At 40.9% G+C, this 19,203-nt stretch overlaps 1 protein-coding gene across 2 annotated transcripts in view; it reads left to right on the top strand.

The window, feature by feature from the left end:
- The first annotated feature begins 14,260 nt into the window (after nucleotides 1–14,260).
- The window catches only part of FRS2 (fibroblast growth factor receptor substrate 2), a 48,817-nt gene continuing 43,874 nt past the window's right edge, over nucleotides 14,261–19,203 (top strand). The window contains exon 1 of one of the 2 annotated variants that reach the window (XM_027721920.2): nucleotides 14,261–14,380. The gene's annotated coding sequence lies outside the window, so the exon portion shown is untranslated. The remainder of the gene's footprint in view (nucleotides 14,381–19,203) is intronic. The other variant, XM_039391335.1, reaches the window with a different exon arrangement.

Here is a 19,203-nt window from a genome sequence, read left to right as displayed (position 1 = left end):
ATTAAACCAGACAGACTGAATTCCAGCACCCTACTACATAGTGTTTAAAGTGATCAAAGCATCCACTGCTTTGCAAAGCTTTGTAGTTGCTCTGAATCTTCCTTTTATAGTCCTTAGCAGCAACAGCCAGGAGTTGCAGTGTTAGATGAGCATGGGCATTGCCCTGGCTTATGACTAAACATTGTGGGCAATATCAGAGGGCAAAACTGATTTGATATGCACTCAACTGCCAGGCCTGCAGGTCACCATGCTCCTCTCAGGTAGTAGTTTTACTCTTGGAGCATCTCATCATTGATCAGTCTGCTAGTCCCGTGTCCTGATAGATTCATTTATTTAACAGTCAGGAGTCTACAATTTCAAATAGAAAACACAGCCTAGATGAATTTAAAATAAACTGTGTTTTGAGTCTTGCATATTTTTTTATCAATAAACAAGAAATGAGTCCTAGTCCTTGTGCATTTGCTGAGAATAGAGAAGATATATTTCTAAGACTGTGATTTCTTTCTAGTATCCTTTTCCCCCTCAAGAATAAAAGGCAGAAACAAAGTAATTACTTTTTTGGAACAGGCTGGCACACTATGAGTATTTTAAAATGGATATGCAGTAAAACTTTTCATGGATTCATTGTTTGAAAAGAGCTTCCTCATATTTTAATCTGATCTCATGTAGTACTAAATGCTTGCAAGTGCCCTGCCTCTGCATTTGGAGCTGGAAATGCTCAGTACTTCACTAAATAGACCTTACCTTCAATCCTTGTGAAGTGAGTGGGTTTCCATCAGACCTCTGGCGAATGATGGTAAAAAATCAGCGAATGAAGAAACCACATTTTAATAGTTGAAGGGTCACTTAGTAATGTTTTATATTTCTTGACAGTTAGGACTTTACAGCATTTCTTTACAGGTATTAAGCTAAGGCTTTTGGACATCTGAAAATATCGTACGTATAAATTTAAACAAACCCCTTTTTCAATTTGCTACTGCATGCCCTCTTGTTGACTTTGCAGTAAAATTATTTCCTTGTTGCACATTTTGTACATTTGCCCAAAGATTTCCCCTTCATAAGTTCCATCACTTTCCTCAGTTCTATGCTACAGCTCCTTCAGCACTCAAAAAAGACTAGAGAGAAATGATCTGTAAGACGTAAAGCAACTTATAACTTGTTTTTTCTGCTGCTGTTACTTCCTGAGCTTTATTTGACACTGATGCTGTAGAGTGCAAGCTTCAGTCTTACCTAAATCTAGAGACAGTTTGTGTGACGACTCTGAATATACTTTGTGATAATCTAACAGCTGTCCACATTCAAGCATGATGAACTTGGTTAGTGGCCAATATATACCCATGTCACTTCTCTGTGGTCTTGTGTAAAAATAACCCAAAAAACCAAAACCCCATGGCTGAACCTCTGTCATAGTGTCCCTTATATAAAAAAAAAAATTTGCCAATCTACTGTATTTTAATAATAATAACATTTTGTAAACGCCATCTAATGCTAAATCATTGATGTTTTGCATCAGATGCTTGTTATCATTACAGCTTTGGTTGGAATTTCTGTCTTAAAAACTCTACCACCACATAAATCAACTCAGGTACTTGGGTTCATTCTGATCTCTTTACTGCTCCATAGTCATACTTGTTTGAGGACTGACTAGTTTACTCTACTTGGATTAGAATTGCATCCAAAGTAACTTCAGTAAAGACACTTTGTAATTGCGAAGCAGAACTGGATTTGAAATAACGTTCTCATGATCAAAGATTCCAAGAAGCTTTTGTAGTAATTGGAGAATAACAACTATATAAAATGTGTTTGCTTCTCATATTTAAATGAAGCATAAAGATAAAATGCATGAGAGGCATATTAAATGAACACACAGATACTTAATCTGATAAGACCAAAGCAATTGAGTGGGATTTTAATTTAGGCATTTGACTGACTTTGTAAAAAAAAAAGTTTTTGAAGTAATGCTGGCTTTGTTCCATAATATCTGAGAGGTTCACTCAGTTGTGGATTGCTCCACTGGGCTATTCCCTTCCCTGATGATATATTATTATTTATATTGTATCCTGAGAATACTGCACATGTAAAATGCACAGGCAGAGTTCCAGGCCTGAAGGCCTGCAATCTGAACAGGCAATATAGGATGGGTGGTATAATAAATTGCAGTTCTTTACCTGCACTGTAAGCAATGTCTTTCAGCTCCAAAATTATACCCTTCATCCACTTTGATTTGAAGAAGTACTCAGAACAGTTCTCATCCTGTCGCAACACAACTCATTCAGACTATAGCAGATAAGTGAAGCAACTGCTGTCTATGAGTTTCACCATCTTTAACAAACTAGACTAATTAAAAAAAATTAGTATTCCAGGAAGTACTTGCAATGGTTCTTATGATTTTGAAAAAGGAGAGCTGGAAATAAGACGAGCATAATTTTTCTGAAACTCTCCCATTAGCAGCAAAAAGGCTTTGATCTGAGGTATGGAGTGGGTATGCAGTTGTTTGGTACAGAACTAAGTAGCCTTAGGAAGAAAGCTTAAGAATAAAATCTCTAAGCATCTTGCTTCATTACTTTGACAAAATAGGCCTGTAGCTGCTATTTTTGAATGCAGAACAAAAACCCCAAATACTTCAGGCTGCTTCACAGAAGTTTGCACTGACAAGTGGGTCTTATTTAAGACCAGGATACCCAGCCTGCCCTGAGCTCTGACACAAACAACAACTATTTGAACATCTCAGGAAAGGCCAAGAGTATGACAGAGAGAAGGAAAAAAACCATCAAAGATCATCTATGGTCCACAGTTACCAGTTTGGTTCTTCTGCCATAATGAAGCTCTCTGCCATGAGGGGACTGAAGCTTTCTTAGCAGTAGAATGAACTTCCGCAAGTCAGACTCATAAACTTCAGCGTTTCTCACTTCACCTTGAAGGTCTGTTTCGTTGGGTTTCTTTAGTGTAAACACAAGCCATTTTTTAAAAATGCTTCATTAAAGCAAAAACTGTTCTTTCATCTCTCCCTCATCCTGCTAAGAAGCAATATGGAATAACAAATGCATTTGAGACAAATCTCTCTCTATAATAGAGTTAGCTAGTCCTACCTGAATCAAACTGCTTTGGGAAAAATTATATGAGCAGCACTTCCTTGGTCTCCATCCTTCAGATTCTTCCCCATACTTGTTTCTGTGTGAGGGAATAATGTTGATATATATTTTGATTTTGTCCCTAAATTGGCTTAAAATATATGCTATTATATGCTACTGAAGGGAAATCTAATTATTTCTGCTTAAAATAATTGTTGCTTAAAACACCATTACATCAGAAAGTCTGCTTTTATTTCCCTTGTTTCAAACAATTATGTAGTTTGCTTCTACTGGCTTTATGTGTGAATTCAGACAGTCCTGAAAGTGAGAAATAATACACTGGATGCAAAATGAGGCAGTGTAAAAGCAGCTTTACATTCTATTACCAATAATTCTGCTTTGCCACATTTCATCTTTTCTTCTTCTATGCCTCTTCTGAGAGAACATGCCCAAAGTTATTTCACAGATTTGTGTTGGCTGTCTCAGCTCTAACTTCAAAAGTTATTTTTTCAAGGGTTGGAGTGGTTGCTCATTTTGGATGGCCGGTTACCCTCACTTGGTGGTTTCTGCCCACATGGTAATAAAGTTCTTGCTTTCCTGAAGAAGTCCATTCCTTATATACTGGGGAAAAAATAAAAAAAAACCCTGGCATTTATGCTTTTCTTCCCTTAAAACGTCAGGTTATGATCAGTACTTCAGCAGCAGCTTCATAAACTGAGCCTTCCCCCAAGCAACAGTGAGACCCTTCAGAAGAGGGCAGATGGTATCTTTCACAGTCCTTCCTTCAGTTTTCATCTGTCTGTATAAATCACAATGCTCAGCTATCCGCTCATGGCCAGATGTGATTTTGGAGTACGTGGGACAAAGGCATATGAACGAAGGAGAGCAAAGCCTGCTCTACCAGTGTTCAAACAGCTGATCTTGCACTTTCTTTGACCACTGCTTTCACTAACAAATTATGATTAAGAGGCAGAAGAGTAATCCTGCCAGTGTGAGCTTGGATTCCCTCTGCAGATTTACTGATGAGTAGGCAGAGTTGTTTTGGAAGACAGAAAGTGTGTTTTACTGTTTTTCAACATGACAATTTGACTTCTTCAGAGAAGCTTTCATTTCTTGCATGACCCCACAGAAACTGCACAACATCACCTGAGTCCAATGTATTTCACTATTTACACCGAAGTTAATTTGAAGTAATGTATTTTATCTTTTCTACTCTAGATAGGAAAACCACTGGATTAAAACAAACACCATTATATCTGATTTTGCTAAGTCAGGTCTATCACTGGTAGGGGAAGAATCCAGGTTGCAATTTTAAATGTTCCTTTAAACATTCTTCCTGATCATACCCAAAGGCAATTTTCTGGAAAAAGACAGGGTATCACTCTCATTGCACAGGACACAGTAACCCTGTGTAAGAGAAAGGAGTTTCAGAAAGGCAGAGGTAACACTGGTATGTAATGTAGATTAGAATTTGACATTGAAAACCATTTCCCAAAGACAATTCATTTATTCTGCCAACTACAGTGTCCCTTAGTTATGCAAATGACCAAGCAGAGCAGCAATTATCTGCCTGTGATGGATGCAAGTTTTTCCACCACTGCTAACTTACATTCTTGAGAAGGTACCTGCTGCGCCTGTAGGCACCAGGTCTCCTCAGAGTCATTTTAATAATCTTTGTGCATGAAAAAGAAGTTTATTTAAATGTAGTCCTGGAACCTGGAATGATTAATTCATCCTTTCATGAAAAGCATTCTGTAAGCTGATGGCAAAATACATACAGGAACAGCCATTCTAGTAAAAGTTTACATCAATTTGCTATTTTTCTTCCCTCACTGTCTCAGATCTTATATGTTGCCATGCTGTCACCAGACTTTCTGCTACTGCCATGCTTTTCCTGACTGGAAACCATAGCAGGACATATTCTTGCAAGAATGCAGCCCCAAGGAAAAAGTAGTGTTATTTTTAACGTTTTCTCTCTAGTAGTCACCATTCATAACTTACAACATATACTGTGAAAAGACTGAGAAAACCATTGATTGATTTAAATCTGCCTTAATTTTTGACTAAAGGCAAAAACTTCACACACTGGTGCTTAATCATACTTCGCATCATGTACAAGCATGCAGTTTTCCATACAAATTCCATAAGGTGTTTAATCTGCTATTGCAAAAATACTTATTTGCATACAATCACACCCTGCTGTGGTTTTAAATGTTTTCTGAGAATACATTTTGAACCTATTATCTTAACCTCACTGCCTTTCTACCCACATACAGACTAACAGACATGCAAACCCTTTAATTTTTATTCAGGCCTGACTGTAATTAAGTTGAAGTGCATTTGTTCTTTAAAACTATAGGACTCAGCTTATTCCATAAGTATTGCTGGTGAATACACTTTTGTTAAGTTGCTGGGCTATAGCAGGGTCTTCAGCTTACAAATAAAAGTTCTTATTACAGGAGAAAACACTGATGGGCAGTTGTGGGTGTTTCCGTAGTCTGAATTGTTTGTTCATGCCATGCGTGCCAGATGTTGAACAGAAGCAGTCAGCCACAAACAACACTATCTTATCTTTCAAAAATCTTAACCCAAGTACTGAGAAGCACCGATCCTAGTTAAAGACATCAGGGTGAAGAATATCTTATCACTGACTTTCTTGTTGCAGACAGGTTTGATACAGATGCAGAGAGTACGTACCTGCACAATCACATCATGTGACATGGCAGCACATGCTATACTAGGTATACTCTTACCCATCATTCAGCATCTGACAAATGAATTATATGTAATTTGTTTAAAGAAGACATTGGAAGTAATAAACTCAAAAACTGTAAGCATAGATGACAGTACCATTTACTATTTCCTGCTATAGCTGCACTCTGACAATCAACTCCTTGACATATTTTAACAAAGTATGTTAATGACTACTGTCAAACCACTGGACAGAAAATACCATAGCTGACTCTTGCTTGCTTTATGCCAAATCCAAAGTGTCTTTATCCCCACTATGTTCTTGCATTGAGTTTCAATATGTAATAGTTAACCCAGACCAAATATATTCCACTTCTGTCATCAGTATGCCATATGAAATAATGTACAGTTGGGGCACAAGCATGTGGTAAGAACCCACCTTAAGAAGCCAGAAACATGTAGGTTGCAATGGGCCTCAGGAAGCCACCTAGGACAGCCTACGGCTCAAACTGGGGCCAGTCAGTGCAGATTGCTCAGGACCATGTCTAGTCAAACTTAAAGTATCTCCCTGAAAGGAGGGAGCACCTCTTTGGGAACCTTCTTACAATATTTGACTACCTTCACGATAGAAAGAAAGACAGAAAAAGAGAGAGAGAGAGACTGTACCTAAGCAGAATTTACCATGTTTTAACATTTGTCCATTCCCTCTCAGCCTGTCACTGTGCACCTCTGAGAAGAATCTGGCTCGGTTTTCCATGCAAACAACAGCAGTAAGATCTTCCCTTATCCACCTCCCTGAGGCTGAATAATATCAGTTCTCTCAGTCTTCTCCGATACACCATTTTTCCAGAACTCTGACCATCTTGGTGTCTCTCTCCTATACTAGCTGCAAAATGGCCATACTGTATCAGACTACACGAGTATCACTAACTCACTTCTGAATGTAATGACCAGGACTAAAGAGTCAGGAAGAGAGTATAAAGAATAGGTTGGGTATAGAGCAATCCTTCTCGATATATATTCACTTTTCAGTAAATCATTGACTAGGGAAAAGTAGAACCAAAGGCCACTGTATTCCATTCAACTTACTGCTTCCCTTTTGAGTTTATTTCCTTTTTTGAAAGTAATTGACAGTTTTAGCTTCCACAATTCTGGAAGCAGTGAGCTTCATACTTCAGTTTTGCAGCATCTGAAAAAAAGGACTACCTTTTGGTTGTTTTAAACCTATTCTCCGTTATTTCTCCTGTATGCCCACTTAACAGGAAAAAGTGAATGAGAGCTCCTTACCCTCCCTCCACAAGGCACCATTTTATACAATTCAATCATCTTCCCTCAGTTGCCCAAGCATTGTCACTTTTTTCTTTTTCAAACCAAAAAGTCCAAGTCTTGGTAGTCATGTTTTAAACAGAAGCAATTCTCTATGTTTTTTATTCTTTTCTACCTTTGCCTTCTTTCTGACCTGGAAAACCAGAGCTTAACATTATTCTCTAGATGTGGCCATACCACCAGTATACACAAAGTTGTCTCAACATTTTCTGCTCCATTCTGTCTTTCTTTTTTAATAATTCCTGGTGTTTTTGAGTTGGAACTGAATTACCTATAGAGACTCATTCCTTAGCAATAACAAGAAGAATTCATTCCTTAGCAATAACAGCATACATAGAACTTACAACTAGGCACATATAATTAAGACTGATCTCGCCTGTATCCATTACTTTACGGTTATTGAGACCGAATTTCCACTTCTAGTTTAACACTCATGCTGTTCAGCACAATGAGATCCTTTTGAAACTCTTTGCTGTCAGCTTCATAGGGCACTACTGCACAGAATTTTGCATCAGCAGCAAACTGTGCTGCTTCCTTTACTCAGTCTCTTTCCAAGACCGTTTCTGAGTATGCTAACTAGTGCAGGTCCCGGCATGAATCCCTGCGGGAGTCCAATCTGACTCTCCCACAGTGTAAAAAATGAGTATTTATTGCTATCCACTTAACCCTTCTCTTTCAGCTAGTTACTAATTCATGAGACACGCTTCCTCCCCAACCTATGACAGTTAATGTTATTTAGCAGCACTGTCAAGGGACTGTGCCAAAGGCTCTTTTGAAATCACTACAATGAATGTATCACCCTGGTTTATCAGTTTGTCATAATTATGAAGTTCTTTGCTGAAATCAACAAAGTTTCTTTATCTACAAAAACCCATGTTGATTTTTCTGCAGTCTGACGTATTTGTCTGTATGCTGAAGCCTCACCCCAGCTCTGTCACTGATTTGCTTGTGTAACCTGAAACAAGTCTCTCACCAAAAAGAGGACTCAGATGCTGAAAATGAACACTTCTGAGCCTTCAATCCAAAATTACTGTCTTAAAAATTCTCATACAGTTGCTTTCCAGTTATGGAGCTGCCTACATTCCATAAATTCTTATTTCAGTAAGGTTCCTGAAACAGCTCTGACCGCTTTCACATGTACCTCCCAGCAAGTAAATTCTACTCCTAAAAGTCCATCCCACACAGTCAATAAAACAATTTCAGTGGATAGGATTAACGAAGTTGTAATAACTGTATGATGGTTATAGCACACCCCAAGTGTGTGGGGAAAATATTAATTTATAAGTTCACACACTGAGGATGAAACGAAACCCAGGTCCCCCACATGCTGAATTTTGGGTTTTTTAATCACTGAATTATAAGAAAAGGACAGGCTGGTTTCTCCTAGTCTTAAATATTCATCTCCTGTATAAAGGGGGCCCTCTTAGGCATCTAACAAAAAAGAGTTCACTGGCATGCATTCCAGGTAGAGGAGGCAGCTCCTTCCAACTCTGTTAGTTCTGAGGATGTTGAGAGACACACTTTAAAGTTTTGCAGCTGTACTTGCCTGCCTGTTCTGCCTCTGCACTGAAACACCTCTCGTGTAGCTGTGTTGGCAAAATGGACTATTTGTCAGCGTCCTGGTTATGAACTCACAGTGTGGACTTAACTGAACATTCCCAAATTAGCACTGTTGTGGCTGAGGTAAAGGTGCATAGTCCACCTGCAAGTTTTCCAATAGCAGTCATAATACCGACTCATAGGACACAACTGACACAAGGCCAGCATCCAACAAGATTATTTAGCACTAACCCCTAGTCCCTGTGACTTCAGTCATATAAATGTCATTTCACAGTGAGAAGTTTAGCCAGCTTCTTTTTCAGAGTGGATCCCAAATGATCCCGTTCCTCCACTTCCTTCTGCCATGCACTGTATAGGAAACCTGGACAGAGAACTACTTGTGATTGACTTCACCCCCCACCAAGGTTCTCCAATATTAACTGCCACAAGTACAAGCAGTGCAGTATTGCTCGTATATACCTCCACACTTCCTTGGAAGTAAAATGAAACTAAATTTCTTGTCTTGAAAAAGAAGCACAGAAAAAATTCCACTAATGCTAATGAAGTATCAACTAACCCAATGACAAATGACTTAAGAATACCTAAGTAGTTATTCACTAAATGAATAAAGCAAAGGGCACTTGCTGCATGCAGAGATTTAAAATAACCAGCTGTTTTCTTCTGTGAGAGGTATCTGTTCTGTGTCCTGAATGCAAAAATAGAAAAACGGTAGGTTATGATAGGCTACTTAATTCTATCACACTTGGTGCCCACAAGGGAGTCAAAACTAACAGCTGCACAAGCTGCCCAATATTTAAGTTTGCTATTGTGACAATGCTCTTTGAACACTGTTTTGTACATAGTACACAGTCAAGTGTGCACAGTTCCGAAGCCCTGAAACTCTGAAACACGAAGGGGTGAAGTAAGGTCATAGCAGCAGTCTTCACTTGGAAAAGAAATGCTGTCAGCTGAAGTCAGATCTTGAATGTTACTGCAACACACTGGATTTTTTTTGCATTTAATTAGATTTACGACCCACTTAGTTATTACAGGCTAGTTGGAAACAGACGTGTGTACATTCTACAGTCAACACATAGATGCTCCTCCAGGGAAACAATCATTGAGAACTTACAGGAATTGCATGCAACAGCCTTTGTTAGGAAAATGAAACCAGCTCAATTTGGTTACGTAGAACATTCATTTGTGAGAAGAACTGAATGAGTATATATATTTGTGAGGCCCAAAAAGCAGCTTCACTTGCAATGATGTTTTTCAGGCTTTGAATATTCAAATGGTAAAGCACCAAATATCTAACATCTCAAAGAGTAAATTACATAGTATCTCAGATAGCAAGCTCAGTCTAAAATGAGGTCAGAAAAAATACCTAAGTTTAAAATCATTGTATTATCTTTAAAAGTCTACCAACTGACTGTCACAAGAAGTACCCTGTCTTCCACAGAATATTACTTGAAGCTCGCAGATGCTTTAACAATATCAGTGGTGCATTTGTATAAGGAAGACAATTTATACAACTGAAGAAAAACAGATTACAATACAAATGGCCATCTGAAGAATTCCTGAATGACCAGGTCTGCTTGACTTTTTTCTGGCTACCACAGGAATAAGAGCAGAAAGTCTGTCATATTCCAGCAATCATTTCAGGAAAAAAATCACTATGTGAATTAAAATGTCCAGCTGCAAAACACATTTATTTACTATTGAACTTTTTTTCCACTTTTAACTGAAATCACAACTAACAATGACAATACTCAATGAAGCAGTGAACTGGTTATAATGATTAGCTTAGTCTTGCACTTCTTCTGAAAAAAATACTACTAACTGTGCTGGGGAGGTGTGCTTTCTTAAGTGCAGGATCAGGCTATAAGTAGCTGCTGTATGGCCCTTACTGTATGCAAGAGGTTGGTTTGGTTGTGAAAACAAAAATTTCTTGATCTGATATACAAAGTGTTATTCTACTTATGCCACACGAGGGGACACAGAATATAACATGACTGGATTGACACTCCCTTCCATGAAGAACTTCCTCCTGATGTCCAATTCGAACCTTTCCTGGTGCACCTTGAGACCATTTCCTCTTGTCCTGTTGCTGGTTGCCTGGGAGAAGAGCCAACCGCCACCTGGCTACAACCTTCTCTCAGGTAGTTGCAAAGAGTGATAAGGTCACCCCTGAGCCTCCTTTTCTCCAGTTTAAACAACCCCATCTCTCTCAGCTGTTCCTTGTAAGGCTTGTGCTCCAGACCCTTCATTGCCCTTCTCTGGACACGTTTCAGCACCTCAATGTCTTTCTTGTAGTGAGGGGCCCAAAACTGGACACAGGACTCGAGGTGTGGCCTCACCAGTGCTGAGTACAGGGGAAAAATCTGCTGTTAAAATGTTGTATGTGACCGGATTGCACTCTTGCTTACACAACTGAATACTGCCTAAATCAACATAGGTCATAGGCAAAAGCACTTCACCTGCAGACTTCAAATTTCATGACAGAACCCACCACAACATGTCGGTATCATCTTGTAAGAATCCAGAAACTGGAACAATAGGGGTCAATGAACCAACATGGAAATACATTATGACAGTGCAATGAGCATTTCTGGAAACAGAAGCTACAATATATCTAATGCAGTTGAATTTTACTTCATCTTCAAAGACTAAGAATCTTTCCAAAATATTTATATGACCTAATTTTTAAATAAAAAGGAGGTGTTAAACCCTGAAAATTTTCATTGGGGTGAAAGTTTAATTATTAATAAAGGAGAAAATTCTAAAGAGTAGTAAAATTTAAGACCTTTAAAATGACCATTCAACTTGGTAAATCAGTTATGAATCAAGAGAACGATGAAATGCATGATTACTTCTGTTGCCTCAAAAAGCCATGCATTTAGCACACCTAGTAGCCACTGTAAAAGACCATATAAAAAATGCTCAAGCAAACAAAGTGAAAGGTTTAGTTACTAAAATAATAATTTTACAAATTTTAGCTATGGGCTAACCACTTATGGAAAAGCTATAAAAGCAGCAGCAGCATCTAATTTCTAAAAAGAGAGAATGTGAGCCGTAGTGAAACAACAGAGGAAGCCTTTGACTTCAAAGTTGATGTAAAGAAAATTTAGCAAGATCTAAAAGATGCCACCAAAGGACTTCAAGAGATATAAGTTCATAATTTGCAGAAGTCTGTAAGCAGCCATGTAATCTTTGAAAGACTAGTAATTTATGTGGGATCTGAAGACAGCTGTGATAGTCTCAGTTTGGGATGACAAAAATGATTGTAGTTACGAGCAGCAATGGGTATGTCACAGATCCAAAACATCTACGAAGTGAGAAAGAGAAGGAACAACAATATGACAGTTAGAAATTCTCAGCAGGAATGCAACACAGCAAGGTCTTAAGAAGCCAGAAAATCACCTGGAGAAAGATACATAACAGCCACAAAACGCAGCAGAGTTCCAGTATCTAAATACTGAATTGTCTGTCAGTAAATCTGGGTAAGGTGGATAAGGTAACACTCAGGTAAACAGTAAGGATGATTAATTTCACACATGAACAAAACCAGCACCTCACCTTTGATGAAGACATTGAACTTGACTGTCAGAGATGTTCTGCTGTCCAAATTTAACACAGAATTTAAGTGCAGCCATTCACGTGAACTGGTGAAGGCATGGTGAAAGCTCAAGGGGGAGAAAAATAAATGACCCAGAAGAAGAGACATGTCAAAACTTTGTTCCTTGCTCATCCAGACACTGCTGAAACGACTATAGAAAAATTGCAAGGTACCGTACTTAGTTGAATGTGGACTCGCAGACTGGGATCAACAACTGAATCTGAACACACTTTAAGGCCAGCCCTGTGACCTGAAGGTCAAAAGGAATCCTGCAGATGTTTGTCTTAAGAGCAGCTTAATGTTTTGTAGCCCATCAGTGTATTACGTTTATGGCATATGAGCACATATGGTATGTTAGATGACAGAGTTTGCTACACAACTTCACCTATTACATGACTCAGCTGCAGGAAAATCCCATTTGCTCTGCTTTATCCATCCAGCTCTCTGAGTGCTGACTCACATGCACAGAAGCCAACAGCTGCAATGGTACAAATGCCAAACCACAGTTGTGCGCTCTCTCACAGCATCACAGAATATGCCGAGTTGGAAGGGATCCAAAAGAATCATCACGTCCAACTCCTGGCCCTGCACAGGACCATCTCCAAGAATCACGCCATGTGCCTGAGAGCATTGTCCAAATGGTTCTTGAACTCTGTCAGGCTTGGTGCTGTGACCACTTCACTGGGGAGCCTGTTCCAGTGCTCAACCACCCTCTGGGTGAAGAACCTTTTTCTAATATCCAACCTAAATCTCCCTGACATGACTTCAGGCCATTCCCTCGGGTCCTGTCACTGGTCACCACAGAGGAGAGATCAGTGTCTGTCCCTCCTCTTCCCCTCAGGAGGAAGTTGTAGACTGCAATGAGGTCTCCCCTCAGTCTCCCAATCTCCAGGCTGAAGAGAACAAGTGACCTCAGCCCCCTCTTCCTTCTAGATATTATCACCTTTCTAGCATGTACATCTGAAGAAAATCTCCGCACGGACTTCAGCTTTTCCAGCTCTCACAAAATCTATAGATTAAATGTATGATGAGGTAGTGGAGTACTGTTATCTGTTTGCTTCTGACACTTCAGCTACAAAGCAGTAACTGTACAGGGAAGGGAAGAAAGTGAGCAACTCTGAGGGTAAGATTCTCCATTCTCCCTGTCATGAGATAACTGAAACACAGTCAAAACAGGAGTTGCACAACCCCTGAGAAAGTCAGATACACAGATAGACCTATTCTGTGAAGCAATTCAGTGCAAGGCATTGTTTGACAAAAAGGTCAGAAGTTAGATCAAGGCCAGAGAAGCTGAATAATAAGAGGAGAACATACGTAACATAATACGAGACGAAGCTGAGAGTTTTGTGCAGGCTGCCGGCTGCTCTGACTGTGAGCAATGTGTTTGTGTGTCGAGACAAAAACTACATATTCAAGATTAACTGTAGATCACAACGTTTTGGGCTGTAAACAGGGAACAGACACGGTGATGTGCAGGTAAGTGAACAAACGTGTGCGGAGGATTTTGCACTGGCTAACGGCAGTGTTAAGCATTTCCACAAACCTGCACAACACGCAGGTGTGGCACCTCCTCCCGTTCTTCTTGTTTCCCACAGTAATTCTGCTGTATCTTTGTTTCTAATGTGCACCGTGCCCACCTCTGCTTTCCGTCGCACGTAGTGCAACCTCACGAACACAGCGCAGCTCCGACGGCTGTAGGTGAGGAGCTACCGTGGCAGTGCAATAACAGAGGTGACACCGAGCACAACAAAACTTACATGGAACCAAGCCAATCCGAGCCAACGCTTCCCAGAGCTGTGTGCGCGGAATTGCAGCTTTAATTCTTTATTTTCTTTTAACCTGAGGAAGCAGCAAGACTCGCTCTGTGGCCGCTTCCCTCCCCGCGGCCCCGGCGCCGCTCCCGGCGCGGCCCCGACGCCCGTGCCGCCGCCCCGCCCGCCCCGCGGCTCCGCGGGCGCTGCCCCGGAAGGCGATCGCGCCGCGCTCCGGAAGCGGAGCCGGGCAGGGTCCGGCCCAGAGCGCGGCCCTGTCGCTGCCGCGCTCGGAGGCGCAGCCGTGCCCCAGCCCGACGCGGGGCCGCCGTCTCGCCCGTCACAGGCGGCCCGGCCCGGCGGCCAGCGCGGGGCTCATGGCCAAGGTGGGTGCTGGTCCTTGCCCCCTCTCCCGGCTCCTTCCCGCGGGGTGCCCGGCCGGCTCCGCTGGGAGGGGGCGGCAGCGGAGCCTCCCGGGCCCAGGAGCAGCCCCTTGCCTCGCCTCCTCCCGTGGGAGCCAGGGCTGGGATGTGCCCGGCGGTAGGACCTGCTCTTCCTGCCCCGTGGGTCCGGGTGCGGGAGGTGCGTGGGGGCGGGGCCCCCACGGGCACGGGGGGCTGCCGCCGGGGGTTGTTTGTGGGCGGGGAAGGCCGGGGGGCGGAGGGGGGATCGTCGCCTTGTTCCGAGGCTGGTGCTGGGGCGGGAGCGGCGGTGGACGAGCGGAGTGTGAGTTTAGAAACAAAAGAGGAGGCGATAAAGTTGTCCCGCGGTGGCTGTGCCGGAGGCAGGTCTGGCGCGGGGAGCGGTCCCGGCTGCCTGACCTGCCGCCTCCTCGGCGTGTCTGACGGTCGTGTCTCATCCCGTGTGACCTGTCAAGCGCTCGCACCTTCCCCCAGGTCAGCCGCGTCTGTCACATGCCTCCCGAGACAACCGCGTTTGCTGTTCCAAATCGCGAGCAAGCCCAGGGGCTTTAGAGGTGCAAGCCTTGAGACTGATTGAGTGCTCTGGCGGGTCAGTGGGTTGGGACCAGCAGACAGTCTGCCAGGGGAAGGGGATCCTCCAGGCTCTTCAAAGTGGTGCTGTGTGTATGAATGAAAGTTATACTTAGCTCACTGCCTCGTCATTTTAAACTTCCCTTCCTGACATATCCCTAGACGTGAATGCACCAAGGATAGATCTGAAGAGTCGCAGAGGTGTCTCAGTACTTGTTTGACTCGATTCTCCATCTAAACTTAATTTTTTCTTTAACGAAAGCATGTGTTCTTATCTTCCTGGTCACTGCATCTTGTTCAAAGTTAATGCATAAGATGTGATAATCATCATTAGAAATCACTAGGAGTGTGTTGGACTGTGAGTTGAAATTAATACTATTATTACAATGAATAACACTGTAGAAATCAGGGTTGATTTTAAAATCTTGCCAACTGTGTTTTGATATTAATAATATTTTTAACAAGTGTTTAATTTGTGACTTTTTTGAATAGTCCTTTATTTTTTTTTTAACTTAAAGCCCTAGTGACAAAGCAAGATTTAGTGTAATGAGCAAAAAAAGTTCTCTGAATAAGTATTTTTTATCTTTTCTTTAATTGGTGGTAATATTAGCAGTAACTGTGTATCATGAATCTGTCATTAAATCTGTTCTGCTAGTTCTGCAATATATTTATATTTAGGTAATGAAAAACTACTTTTTTAACATTTATTGCTCTGTTAAAAATGGCTTGGTGTTAAGATATGCGGGTTCAGATCCAATAAGCATTCTGTTATCTTGTTAAAGTCAGCAGAACTGCCAGGGAAATTCATTGTCTGTTTTCCTTGGTTAGCAAGTGCATTTGAACAGCACACCCATCTATGCCTGCTTGAAAAGAAACTTGTAGCAGTATAAATCACCAGGTCAGGCCCAAAAACTGCTAACTCCATTCCAAAGGGAAAGAAATTAAGAATTTTATTCCTTGACTGAGATTCCCTACTTACTTCTGTGTCAAGAATGCTTTGGAAATGTGTGTTGAAACAATACACCAGGAGTTGTATGAATATCTGGTTAAAGGGGTTTCCAGGGTTCTACTCATTTTCCAGTTCAGTTCAGTCTCAAATGTTGGTGGTGAATTGTAGTCAAGATAAATTGTTCTCACTTCTGTGTAATTTTTACAGGCAGAGTGCTTTGGAACACTTTTTCATCCTACAAGAAATTTCTGTTGAAGAGAAGACCAATTGTCTTAAATTGCTGCAATGGGCAAGTGGTAGTTTGTGGAAGAATCTAGCTTTGTGAGAAAAAAAACCCGTTTCATAAACTGGAAAAATATAAGACATGGTACTTGGGAAGACTGGTTTGCAGATACATGCATCTGATTCTGCACTTCAGTTCTTGAACTGTAATGTTGATGTGCCTTATCTTTTGAATTGATGTAATTGTTTCTTTTCTTTGTCAACTGGATGAACATAAACAGATGCATTTACTTCCTATGGAAGCAGTTCTCTGCTAAATCTAATGATCCAGTAATAAATTCTATTATTAGGAAGTTAGCAAGACTATTGCTAACAGTCTGTACTCCTACTTATGATAATTCACTGTTAAAAAGTTAGCTTGAAAGTAGCTACATCTGTATTTGTTAGGTGTCTGATTCTGAATGCATTGAAATTAATTTTGTTCACTTCTGTGACCACTGGGACTTGTAGTTTAAGCAAAACAATTTCTTGAATAATGGATGGAATTCACTCCTGAGTAGAGCAGTTTGTAAGATCACTTCAGTCACCAGAAGTATTGTTTAAATTCCTTGTAAATACTAAAATATTGTTTATATTTAGCATGGCTGCAGTGGTTTTATTTCGTATGTGTTGTTCCTGTGCAAATATCTGAGGTGATTTAATCAGTGATGTTTAAAAGAATATCTGGTCAAACTATCATTAAGTTAGAATAAGTAATGTTCTGTCTTTGTTTTATTAAACATGAAGGGTGAAATTAGTTAGTGTAGTGAACTGGCCTCTCTTCCTGCAGCTTGTGTCCAAGTGGACTGTGGCCACCTAGGTTTCTGAAAAAATTGGAATAATCTTAGGAACGAATTGATTAAAATAATCACGTTCAGATGTGCAGGCAAGTTTAGATTTAAAATGTGGCGGTGTATGAGTGCGTTTCCACAGCATCGCAAACTGATCAAAATTGTACCTCCTGCATTCCCAGCCTCTTTCCTTCTTTTCCTTCCTTGTGCCAGTAAGGATTGCACTGGGAGCTGGTTCAGGAAGCTGAACTGCCGGAAAATGAGCAAGTTTTTTTTTTTTATGGTAGAATTAGTTTTTAGTTGACTCAGCACCCTGAACCGACTCAACCTGCAGTTGCATACCTGTCGGTGGCTATGTGAGTGAAGAGGTGGGATCCCAGAGAGGAAGGGAACAGTGGCACTTCACAGGCCTGCATCTGTCAGGACGATGGTGCAGGACTCCAGCCTGCGACCTGCTCTTGCTTTGCATCAGTGTACAGGTGGTGTAGATCAGCTCCACCATTGAAAAACATGGTCCTGTTTGCTTCCACCCCACTCTGCTGCTTCCTCCTTTGTGCAGGCAAATACTTGTATGGTTATGTGGTGAGCTGGGCTGAGGATTGAACTAACCTGGGGGAGGGGCAGGGGCAGGGAGGGGAGGGTTTGGTTTGAGCTGGATCAGTTTGCTGCACAAACATTTGTGCTGGCTCAAAGATGGGGGTGGAAGCAAGCAGTAAGGGGAGCAGGGTGTGTCTGTTTCTTTTGGTGACAGTGACACATTATGCCAGTTTAAAGTATATTTGATACTGGCCTAATTCTGTAAGGTTAAGCTGGTACTGCACTGAGAGTTTGAAGACATTGTTTGGTTATGGTTCATGGGCATATTTTACATCTAAGACCCCTTAAACCACAGTCTAATTTCAGTATGTACTTTGAAGGGATTTTGAGGGAAGAGTCTGGCCTTTTGTATAGTAACTAATTTTTAAAAATATTTCAATTTGGTACCTATTGTTTCATTTAGAGGTATTTAATGGGAAAATATGCTCCTGTTTATAACTGCTGTTCATCCATCAAATTACTGCAACAAATTTGTTCAGCATGTGTATTGAGTTCTTAAATTTTAAAGACTTAAGTAAGAAAAGATAGTGATCAGAGTGTCCACTAAGAAAACTGCAAGATATTTTGCAGCAGTGAGTAGATAAACAAACTGAACAAATCTACAAAAATTGTGAGGCTTCCCTAAGATATACATTATAACTTCAGGCAGTTTCTGGGGAGGCAGTCTGTGAATTCTTAAGTAACTGTAATGGTTAGTGGTTTTCAAAATCTGTCTTAAGGCTTTCAGCCTATCACTGAAGTTGTACTTAGTGTTTCAAGATATGGATAGGCACTGATTTTTATCTTCCCCCCCCAAATATCTGTGAAAACTGTAGATACTGTGTCCCTCAGCCATTTGTCTGTGCTTCTCTGCCGTAGATTACCATGCTAAATGACCCTTTCAAGAGAAGCTGTATGCGGTGTTATGTGCTTTAGGCATAATCAGCAGTTAAATGGACAGTATTAGCTCAACCTGCCTTCAGTGGTCAGTTACTTTGATTAATTTTTCCCAAAGGCAGTTAGTGTGCTCTTAGGTGATTCACTCTGTTTCAAGTCTGAATGGGTGGTAGTCTCTCTTTGCTGGATGGTGGTGAGTAACTCTGGGCAGTAGCTACTGCTGGAAGCCATGACCTATCTGCAGCCTTTAAGTGACGTTTTCTGTAACAAGTGTATTGGGTTTTATTTTTGTCTGCTGCTGAATAAGATAGTTTTTTAACAAAGGTGTTTGAGGAGCTGTTGGCTGAAAACTGCTGCCCAGAGATGTGTAATTTAACACAATGCATGCAGATAATATCTTGATTGTATATAAGCTGTAGAACAGCAGTCCTAATAGACTTTCAGTTTTACGCTCTTAAGCATCATCTTTCCTTGTTGGTCCTTCTGTGTAATCAGTGTTAGATGTGAAGATTCTTTTTGAACTTGAACTGGTAATAAACAGGTGTGTGGTGCTTTCTCTTATAAATATGTTTGCGTATAAATTTGTGTGTCTGTATCATGTATTCTCCACGTATGGTGTATTTTTCAAAGCTTCCTCTTCACTGCATCTGGCAGGGTGGCAACAATCATGACAGCCAATTTAGTTCACTCTTTATTGAGATCCATCTTCCTGCAGCAATGTGATTCTCCAGAATTTCAGTTTT

Source organism: Pipra filicauda, unplaced genomic scaffold (assembly GCF_003945595.2).
Source record: "Pipra filicauda isolate LSUMZ 115617 unplaced genomic scaffold, ASM394559v2 scaffold93_size3172892_pilon, whole genome shotgun sequence".
NCBI lineage: Eukaryota > Metazoa > Chordata > Aves > Passeriformes > Pipridae > Pipra > Pipra filicauda.
The sequence above is the reverse complement of the archived record's forward strand: the minus strand, read 5'-3'. Positions and strand labels throughout refer to the sequence as shown.